Here is an 11,724-nt window from a genome sequence, read left to right as displayed (position 1 = left end):
GTCAGTCTTCATTAAAGTATGGATTCATGTAATAAAAATTAAGAAAAATGTTAAAGGAATTGTCATTGCACCAAATGAGTGGTCTCTGGACCAAAATGATCGCATTTTAATTATTTAAATACAATTTAAATTAAGTAACATATTAAACGATTTATCCTTCTATCAAACACGAATCTTCCTATTTTAATTATACAATTACTTTATATTTATTTCTAACGGGTGCAGCGGAGCGCACGGGTACGGCTAGTAATAAAATAAATATTAAGACGGACAAAATGCTGGGTAACTTTCGGTACTGGACCCCGGACTCATTTCACCAGCATTATCACCTTCATCTCATTCAGACGCTAAATAACCTCAGATGTTGATAAAGCGTCGTAAAATAAATATATTACAGGGATGTGAAACAAAAAGGAAAATTGAACTCGCTATACAAACAACAGCGGAGCAGAAGAAGTTGGAAGATAAGAATGCAGGAGATAGTAATTAACTAATTACGATTAAATTAGCTGAGGAGAGCATATCGACAAGGAAGTATTGTTGCGAGGAGTGACGTCTGCTTTGTAGGCGGACCTCAGGATTCATGCGCCGAAGAAGCGAGTTGCATTTCGACGTCCCTCAGTCGCTCCAGTCGGCGTGTGTTCGCGGGCGAGAACGGCCGCTGTGCGGGAAAGCAGTCCGAACAGTTCGCAATCACGTGCTTGATAACGTTCACTTCTCCACCCGATTTGCAATAAAAGGTAGGGTGAAGCAAATCTACGCCTTAGTCTTCTTATACCCATAGACTTCCAAGGGAAGAAAGTCGCCATCGGTTATGAAATATAATTACAGATATTTTACTTTATCTCTCCTCTATAGCACAAACCTCTTAATAGTTTTCAGTGTCTACACTTCACTGTTTTGTGTTGGTATAGGCTATTGAGAATTTCATATGAACTGCATTTTTTCCTATCATAAAAATGTGTGAGATGAGACTTCGTGTTTGAAGAAACTGAAATACTTGAATGTCTAAATCGATTTATTGTAATTTCCGTACGTATATTCGTTTAGAATTACTTCAAAATTATTTATTTTTCCATATTAAATCATAAACTTGCAAATGATTTTGAGATGAATTACGGTATATTGTTGTATTATAATAATATTTATTTTATATTTTATATGTTTGGTTCGTACATACAATATATACGATTATTCTGAAATCAGGATGAATATCCAAAACAAGAATGACATTTGTGAATTAGTTTCTATTATGAGCAGGACATAGTATTAAAATTCTAGATAAATTCACTGAACTAAATTTGATAAAGTTGCACTACAAATCGTGAAATTACGAAGACACTGAATTAAAAAAATTTTCAATTACATTTGAACCCATTTATTATAATTATTACCAAGTTTCTTTTTGATAGACGAACTGGAGTTTTTTCCGGCCTGTTACGTTAGTAGTTATGGAGGGTTTTTGTTAAGTATAATACGATATATATTTTTTTTTTGAGATGACAACGAAATCTATATTAATAATAAATCTGTAGGCGAAATTTTTCTGGTAATTTTCGATTTTCCAAAAATAATTGGTCCTAACATATACAATTAACCACCCTGAAACCGAAAATCGCTTTTTTGAAATTTTTGTTTGCATGTCTGTCTGTCTGTATGTTTGTTACCTTTTCACGCGATAATGGCTGAACGGATTTCGATGGAAATTGGAATATAAATTAAGTTCGTTGTAACTTAGATTTTAGGCTATATGGCATTCAAAATATATTATTTAAAAGGGGAGTTATAAGGGGACCTGAATTAAATAAATCGAAATATCTCGCTTATTATTGATTTTTGTGAAAAATGTTACATAACAAAAGTTTCTTTAAAAACAATGGCCGATAAGTTTTATTCTTTGAAAAATGTTGATAGAACTGATATATAATGAGATAAATGAGTTTTAAAATTAAAATAACTGCCATCTAAGGCCGTGTAATGAATTAAAAAACAAATGACTTCGTCTATAAGGGGCCTTGGACAGCAACAATCGAAAGCTATGAAAGATAGCCTACAGAGAATGTTTCTGTGTTTGTATGAAGTAATATCAGAAGCTAAATTAACCGATTTGTATAATTAATTATTAATTCACCATTGGAAAGTGTAGTTTCTCTAGATGGACATAATGCTATAATGTTATTACAGTAACTTCTGAGTGAATCGAGGACAGGTAAGATTAAAATAGCTTGTTATGCACAGAAAACTTGATAGGCTATTCTGTACATTCGTTTCCTGTATTTCCTAAAATAATTTTTATGACCAAATGAGTGGTCTCTGGATCAAAATAATCACATTTTAATTTTTTAATTCAATTTAAATTAAGTAACATAATAAACGATTTATTCTTATATCAAACACGAATGTTCCCTGGACCAAACGTCCTATTTTAATTATGTAATTACTTTATATTTATTTCTAACGGGTGCAGCGGAGCGCACGGGTACGGCTAGTAATGAAATAATTTTTTAGAATATACAACATTTGCTTAGAATCTTTCTGCTTTTCTTTTTTAATATATCTGAACCATTACGGGAAAGACTTTGTACACGACCTTGCTGAACATTTCCCAGCCATAATAATAATAATAATAATAATAATAATAATAATAATAATAATAATAATAATAATAATAATAATAATAATAATAATCTTCCTATCACGTATTAAGTCACTCCATCGTTTCAACAGACGGCCCAAAGATCTTGTTCCTAAAGGGCGGTAATTTAGTGCTTGGCATAGTATCCTTATCTAGGCATCCTGAGTATAACAGATTTCCATTTCTGTCTATAATTTTGAATTTTCTCTAAAATTGGGTCAATACTTAATTCTTTCAAAATATCATAATTTTTCTTCTTGTCTAATCCAGTATAGCCAACAGTTCTTCTTAAAAACTTCATTTCATTGGCAGTGAATCGGTGTTCATCACATTTACGTATGGCCCAAGCTTCACTTCCAAACATGAGAACAGGTCTCGTCAGTGTTTTATAGGCTTTAATTCTTGTGTGTTTTTGGACATAATAATAATAATAATAATAATAATAATAATAATAATATCCGTCGTCATCGTAGTCATTTTCACAACCACTACCACAGCCACACATTAAAAAAAAATCTGTTCTTCTCTGGATTTTACTTTGCAAATGTCTGAATGAACTACCACGCTTCCTTAAGTAGGTCTTGATTTATACGGCAGGAACATTATGTCGGTACTATATCATTATTAATTTTATTCAGTTAATTTACCCATAAATATGGCTTTTATTCTATTACATAAAAAGAATTGTTTACGAGATATTTCTCAATTAGATTTTCAATTCTATTCAATTTAATAATTTTAATTGAATTCAAATCATTTAATTAAATATCAGATATAACTGCAAATATTTACTACAAAAAAGTGAAGAAAATTAATCAAGAGCTGTGTGTGAAAGAGCTGTGAGAACAATTCATAAGATGTTATACTGCTTTAACGAAATAACTGACATATTTTACTAACAACATATATGGGGAACATGATTATTGTTGAGAATGAAAGCTTCATTTTCTTACATGAAATGTTTCAAATGTCTTGGAATAGGAGACCTTTATTTTGGGAATTTTTAGGACCTTTCTCAATCTTACGGATAAACTTTCTTCTATTTTGCATAACATGAGGCATGGAGAACATGATTATTCAGAATATTAGCTTCACTTTCATATATAAAACGTTTTACGACGTCTTGAAGTAAGAAAACTTCTTCTGTGAATTTACAAAATATTATATATTTTACCACAATAACTTACTCGCATTTTCGTAACAAAATATACGGAGAACGAGATGAGTTTCCAGAATAAAAGCTTCATTTTCTCATATTTTGTTTCCATAATTTCTTGGAGTAGAAGAATATTCTTTTGTGAGTTTATAAAACATTATCTATTTTAACGGATTAACTTATGCTGAAACATGGAAAATATGAGTATTGAGAATAGAAGTTTAATTTTCACATAAGAAATATTTTATGATAACTAGTATGAGTATGAGTACATTATTTTGTGAATTTAAAAGACATTATATCTGCAGTGCTCGAGAAAAGTGACACAAGTCAGTTTCCACAAACCTTTTTTGATAATTTATTGACAACTTACGGAACATCTGCACGCTTGGAAAAAAAAAATACGTAAGTATTCCTCTCATTACAATAATTCATACAGAAGAAATTAAAATCGACATAAACCAGTGTGAGTTGTCAATAAATTATCAAAAAAGGTTTGTGGAAACTGACTTATGTCACTTTTCCCGAGCACTGCAGATATATTTTAACAGAAAAACTCACTCGTATGTTCCTAACAAAATTTGCGGGAACATGATGAGTGTTTTATTTTCTCATATGAAATGTTTCATAATGTCTGAAAATAGCAGAATATTCTTTTGCAAATTAAGTGTATAATGACATTATACATTTTAACAATGATTTTCTGACATTTTGCCAGGGACATGGTGCGTGTTCACGGAATAAAAGCCTTGTTCTCTCTTAGAAAATATTTTTAAATATCTTGGAATAGGAGACTCTTCTATTTATATTAAAAAAATAATTTACTCGTATTTTTCTATTAAAAATGTTTTGCGACATAACATGTGTTCAGAATAAAAACCGCATATTCTCATATGAAATGTTTTATAATGTCTTGGAATGGAACACACTTTTTGTGACATATCTGTTTTAACGGAATAACTAACAAAATATAAGCAGAATATGAATTCTTTTATAAGGTTTTAGAATAGGAGAAACTTCTTTTGTGAATTCAGAAGTTATTGTCTATTTTAACGGAATAGCTTATTTTCCTAACGAAAGGTGTCTGAGAAAATGACAAGTGTACACAGAATACAAGCCTCATTCTATTCTATGAAATGTTTTATAATGTCTTAGGATATAACAAAATTCTTTTGTGCGAGATCGTGCGTATTTGCTTGTTTTCCGCACAGAACCAATACGCGGTAAGTGTGAAATACCACATTCACTATTCCCAACGTAACACACATAACAATTTCCCTCTTCTTACCGCTTAAGCGCGACATTCATTTTACTGCTTTAGGCTTTTAACGTATTACCTACTTTTAGAGACGTTTAACATAGTAATAATTATAAATTGGAAACTTACCACTGCAATTTAGCCTAAATTGCACTGTTAATTATTGTTTTTAAATATTTGCAAAAATTAAGTAAAGTCTACTACTCCACGAAACTTATTGCATTCCTGATACAAGTAACATTAAGGAAGCCGTGAAAAAATCAACAAGATTCCAGATTTCGATGTTATTACTGCAATATTTTATATAAATAATATTGTTAAAATATTAAAATGAAAAATAAATCATTACATAACCTTACCGTTTGTTTTAAGTTCGCATTTATAGACTGGGGGGAAAAATGACAGACGTATATCACGGCCTGCTGGAGTATAGTAAACACAGAAAACATTTTATAGCAACAATGTTGAAGAAAGATATTTTGGTTTTCCGAAGTTGCCGTCATTAAACAGAAACCAACATGGAGATTTCATTGCAACTAATTAGAAATTCGTATTTCAGGTATGTAATAAACGATATTCGCACAAAATAATGTACGATACACGAGCGGTATGTTTGTTTTCATGTTCTCGGAAATTAAAAAAAGCTCAGCTACGTTTCGCTTTTTCAGTCTTTTCCTCGAACATGAAAACGTCAACATACAGCTCTTGTAACGTATATTACTATTGTGAATTTAGGAGATAACGTATATTTTAACGGAATAACTCTTCCTACCAAATAACTATGGGAAATATGAGGAGTGGCCACAGAATAAAAGCCCTATTTTCCCATATGAAATATTTCATAATGCCTTGATATAGGACAATTATTTGTGAATTTAGAAGGCATCTACTTCACACATATAGGTATTCCCAATATGAAGTGTGGAAAGCATGAGAAGTGTTCAGAATAAAAATTTAATTTTCACATTAATGTTTGGTAGTGTCAGTGTGGACCTCATAGAAGCATTTATCCAAATATGGCACAGGGATGAAGGCATCTGGAAACAATGTGAAAATCTCATGAACAGCATGCCAAACCGCATAAAAATGATGATAAAGAACGAAGGGTTTCATACTAAATATTAATTGTTGCAAACAGTGTGTAACAAATGTGTTTTGTAGAATAAATGTTGTTTGAATCATATATATTATCGTTTGAGTCTAATAATTTGCACATGTCTGTAAACTTCAGAGGTTATTCAGTGTTGAAATTCGAGTCTCTAACCCCCAATCTGGAACAGATTCTTTTACATGCCTTAAATCTACGACACGAACCTTCCAGCTTTACTTTCTTCCCTCAGGGAGCCGTGTTAACCACTTAATTGTATTTTAAAAGCAACTGAATTGGCGGTTCGCACCGGTGGCTCTGAGGCAGTGTTGCCAACACATAAATTGTATAATCCGTCAGAATATATCAAAACTAAAAAAAACAATAATACCCAATATATATCACTTTCGTTGACGTCGTACAAAATTTTGTCCAATATTCTTTTGAGAAGATTAGTTCCGTACGTAGATGAAATTATTGGGGAACATCAGTGCGGTTTTAGGCGTAATAGTTCGACTATTGATCAGATTTTTTGTATTCGACAGATAATGGAGAAAAAATGGGAGTATAAGGGTACAGTACATCAGTTATTCATAGATTTCAAAAAGGCGTACGACTCGGTTAAGAGGGAAGTATTATATGATATTCTTATTGAATTTTGTATTCCCAAGAAACTACTTCGATTAATTAAAATGTGTCTCACTGAAACATACAGCAGAGTCCGTATAGGTCAGTTTCTGTTAGATGATTTTCCAATTCACTGCGGGCTAAAGCAAGGAGATGCACTATCACCTTTACTTTTTAACTTCGCTTTAGAATATGCCATTAGGAAAGTTCAGGATAACAGGCAGGGTTTGGAATTGAACGGGTTACATCAGCTTCTTGTCTATGCGGATGACGTGAATATGTTAGGAGAAAATCCACAAACGATTAGGGAAAACACGGAAATTTTACTGGAAGCAAGTAAAGCGATCGGTTTGGAAGTAAATCCCGAAAAGACAAACTATATGATTATGTCTCGTGACGAGAATATTGTACGAAATGGAAATATAAAAATTGCAGATTTATCCTTCGAAGGGGTGGAAAAATTCAAATATCTTGCAGCAACAGTAACAAATATAAATGACACTCGAGAGGAAATTAAACGCAGAATAAATATGGGAAATGCGTGTTATTATTCGGTTGAGAAGCTTTTATCATCTAGTCTGCTGTCAAAAAATCTGAAAGTTAGAATTTATAAAACAGTTATATTACCGGCTGTTCTGTATGGTTATGAAACTTGGACTCTCACTCTGAGAGAGGAACATAGGTTAAGGGTGTTTGAGAATAAGGTGCTTAGGAAAATATTTGGGGCTAAGCGGGATGAAGTTACAGGAGAATGGAGAAAGTTACACAACACAGAACTGCACGCATTGTATTCTTCACCTGACATAATTAGGAACATTAAATCCAGACGTTTGAGATGGGCACGGCATGTAGCACGTATGGGCGAATCCAGAAATGCATATAGAGTGTTAGTTGGGAGACCGGAGGGAAAAAGACCTTTGGGGAGGCCGAGACGCAGATGGGAGGATAATATTAAAATGGATTTGAGGGAGGTGGGATATGATGATAGAGACTGGATTAATCTTGCACAGGATAGGAACCGATGGCGGGCTTATGTGAGGGCGGCAATGAACCTTCGGGTTCCTTAAAAGCCATTTGTAAGTAAGTATATATATACATATATATATACATATTTTAACACAATTTACTTACTAATCCTGATTAAAATAATAATTCTTCAACATCTAACTTAATTACGAGGGAATCTGAAACGGGGGATTCTTAAACATAGTACGGAACAGGCAGGATTGTTCAAATAAAAGTTAAAATCTCTCAAAAATTAAACAATTAAAAGTGACAGCAGCTAAATATGTCAAAAGACAATGTAAATCATAATTTCCGCCAGAAAATCCGTCACCCGTCAAAGCCATTTTTTCCCGTCCGCTACGTAGAAAAATCATCAGTTTTGACGGAATTTCCGTCCAGTTGGCAACACTGCTCTGAGGTACAGATGCTGAATTGTTATCTCTGTCGGTTGGTTACCGTTGAATTTAAAGTGGCTTATCTTGGTCATGGGTGTCAGAGTACTAAATATCTGGTTGCCTTCATTCCAATGCTATGGTCACAGCTTGCTTGATTTCAATTATTTAAGGACCATAAAATTTATGTATTACAAGATTTTTGTGCTTATTATTTCCGAAAAAGTAATAATTCTTCTAGTACTATTTTCTGTAAGTAATGACAAATTTCCAGTCATTTAACCTTTATTTATTAAATTTTATGTACTCTAACTTCTATTTTTTTCCGTATCGATAAAACTAGACTTAAGACATGGTCCGGCCACTGATAGAGTTCTCTATATTAAATTTGGACCTCGAGAAGTATTAAGGGTATATGTACGTGAACGACCACAAATATTATCAGAAAATGAAGGCTCTAATTTTCTACAATTTTAAAAGGAAATGAAGTCGCAATTGGACAAAAATTACAAGGTACCACAACAATACTTATTAGTACTTAAATATCTGATAAAAGTATAAAGGTTACTAATATTTTTTAGAGTTCACTTTTTACTTTAAATTAAATTTTACAAAATTTGAAAATTTTCACAGATATTATTTCATAACTCCACAACCATTAGAGATAGAATTCTGAAATTTTGTACACTGATTTTACATGCATTTATGCAAACGATAGACTACAATAATGCCCATTTCTTTGAAAATAGAAAAATTAGGTCACAAAATATTATGTAAATTTTAATATATTTTAAATAGGAGAAATAAAAATTATTTTAATACAATTAAACAACTCTACATGTCTGAGAGTAGTCTACTTTTCAGAAATAAGTGTTTATTACGATGCAGGAAAAATATTAAAGATGTCAGAGAGACCATAACAATGTTACAGTTACCAAATTAGGTAACTGCAGAATTTTTTTGTTCTTTTTTTTTTCATACTTTGATAAAACTGGATTGAAAAATATTATTAGTAACTTTTTTATACTTTTATCAGATACTTAAGTTCTAATAAGTCTTGTTGTGGTACCTTGTAATTTTTGTCCAATTGTGAGTTCATTTTCTTACAAAATTTTAGAAATTTAGAGCCTGCATTTTCTGATAATACAGGGACATCATTTTATTTTTATTAACATTTTTAATATTAACCTGTCTATACCTTTAGAGAACCGGAAACACCGCTTGCTCCCCCCTCCAAGACTGGAGTTCGATGATACTGGCGTAAAACACAAATCACTCTACTAGGTATAGGATGGAAGAAAAGTAGTTCATCCATTTACGTAAACTAGGAAATATCGCGATTTTGAGTTTGATAATTTTCATTAGGTTTTTCTTTAATCAAAGTACAGTACTGTATTAAGAATAAGTGTTTTTACTCACGAAGTGAGTTATCCATGCGAACGTATTCATTATGCAGTGTATATTATACTGTCTACAGCACATTACCGTACAATATAGAGAAAGAAGTTAAATTGAAAAATAATCATAATATGAATATTTAAACACAATTTTGAAAATGGTGGCCGTTCATTTCGATACAGGCTTCAGTTCTTTTGTGCATATTACCGCACTATAGACTATTGCATCTAATTCCAATTGCCAGTTTCGTCCTTCGTACTAGTAACTCATGTTGAAATAATTCTGTACTTACTCTACGTACTGTGAATTCAGTCTTCACTTCTGCTCGACCCGCACAGATAAAATTACTCAGACATGCTATCTACTGTCCGTCCAAGTGGTTATGCCGCAGGATTGTAGAAAGGGAGGAAATCACGTGACAGTTAATTACTTAACGAGGCCCTTTTATTTAAGTTAAATTAAACAGCTGTATAATATTACGTAAACGTCCAATTCCTAAGAGAAATTAATGTTTTCAGAAAGAGCTAAGACAGCCCAGCTTTTACAGAGGGGCGAGCAGAAGCAGGTGGGGGAAATCGGGATGCGACGTAGGCAAACGGACAGTACCTGTGCGAAAATATGATTCAATATTGAAAGCTCTTTCGTCACTGGAAAACGCGAACATATTTCTGGAACGTACTATACTCAGTAACTCAGTACTGCTTACTATCTGCGGTCTTGGTTCTGTGTGGAGTTGGAACTTCCTTAGTAGAAGGGGTGGGAGTGAAGTACATTCAAAAACTCAGGTACAATAAAAATTGAAGTAAAAATAAAATGATGTCCCTGTATTTGTGGTCGTGCACGTACATATACCCTTAAGATGGCCAACCCTGGTCTATAAAACTAACAGTACACTTGGTTAACAACATTTTCCGCAACCGCTGTAAAAGTTCCAATAAAAGTAATATAAAAACCGCTGCAGCTACAAACTGAGAACGCTGTTCATATGTCGGTACTTTAAAGATGCACGTAGCGTGAAAAAGTTGCAAACAGCAGGTTTCATAGCCGCTACTGTTCATATTTTGCCGCTACAGGTAGACGAGCAAGCACTTTGGGGTCTTTTGTACTGCTGCGCTCAAAAATGGCGACGTGCTACAGTTCCACATTGTTGCTAATGAGATTATAAACAACTCGATTACTGAGCCATGTTTACGTATTTCTTTAATCTTCTTATTACACACTTACTAAAACAATCAGTCCAACATAAGACATAAGGCAAATTGTATTGTATAATTATTAATTTCAATTCAGGAATGCGCCCCTGAGCACGAGTTCTACTCTTTCAGGGGCGAGCTAAAATTTTTCTGTATATATTATATTTTGTTACAATTATTAGCAAAATAATAAATAAATAAATAAATAAATAAACAAACAAATAGTTGTCGCTGGAGTACATGATCTGATCACCGCAGTACATACAGTACGTTATTAATTCATATCTGTAAACTATATGAAAATAGTTTTAAAATCTAAGTAAACGTAAATAAGTGTAAATAAATGTTAGTTTAATAAATTCAGATAATATGGAAATCGGTAAACGACAGCGATAGACATGTTTAAGCTCGTATCTCCAGCGAATAGGGATTATAAAGAATGGACACTGAGCGAATTTTCCTGTGTTTTGTTTCTCTGTGCGCCAGCATATAGTTCCACTTCTAAGCGCTAGAGGTTAGTGTAATCGAGCATACGCTAAGATAATTGCGAATAGAGTTGATAGACAGGATCCAAACATCGCCTACCTTATTGCATAATCCAGTAACGCTTTGCTTCAAATAAATTCAAGTTTACAGCTTTTCCTTATTTCTCAGTGACAAACTAATTGTAATAATAATATTTTATATTTCAGATATCATAAATTATATTATAAAATAATATAATACATTATAAAATTAAGTATCGAATTCGTTCAATATTTGTATATAATATAATATAATATAGGTATTTGGTTTTACTTCTCGTAAGAGTTTTGTTTTTCCATTTTCAGCGCTATCAAATCATTACATATTTTAATTGTTGTTGGGGGTCAACGTCTCAACTCTCATTATAAAGGAACTCTAGAGTTTAGACATTACAGTTAATGACGGATTTATTATTTTATGGATCCAATTTATTTTATTTGAGTACATA

General features: G+C 32.4%; 1 protein-coding gene across 2 annotated transcripts in view; it reads left to right on the top strand.

The window, feature by feature from the left end:
• The first annotated feature begins 627 nt into the window (after positions 1-627).
• The window catches only part of Dh31-R (Diuretic hormone 31 Receptor), a 1,450,252-nt gene continuing 1,439,155 nt past the window's right edge, over positions 628-11,724 (top strand). The window contains exon 1 of one of the 2 annotated variants that reach the window (XM_069844578.1): positions 628-740. The gene's annotated coding sequence lies outside the window, so the exon portion shown is untranslated. The remainder of the gene's footprint in view (positions 741-11,724) is intronic. The other variant, XM_069844579.1, reaches the window with a different exon arrangement.

The sequence above is a fragment of the Periplaneta americana genome, chromosome 13 (genome assembly GCF_040183065.1).
Source record: "Periplaneta americana isolate PAMFEO1 chromosome 13, P.americana_PAMFEO1_priV1, whole genome shotgun sequence".
Taxonomy (NCBI): Eukaryota; Metazoa; Arthropoda; class Insecta; order Blattodea; family Blattidae; genus Periplaneta; species Periplaneta americana.
The sequence above is the reverse complement of the archived record's forward strand: the minus strand, read 5'-3'. Positions and strand labels throughout refer to the sequence as shown.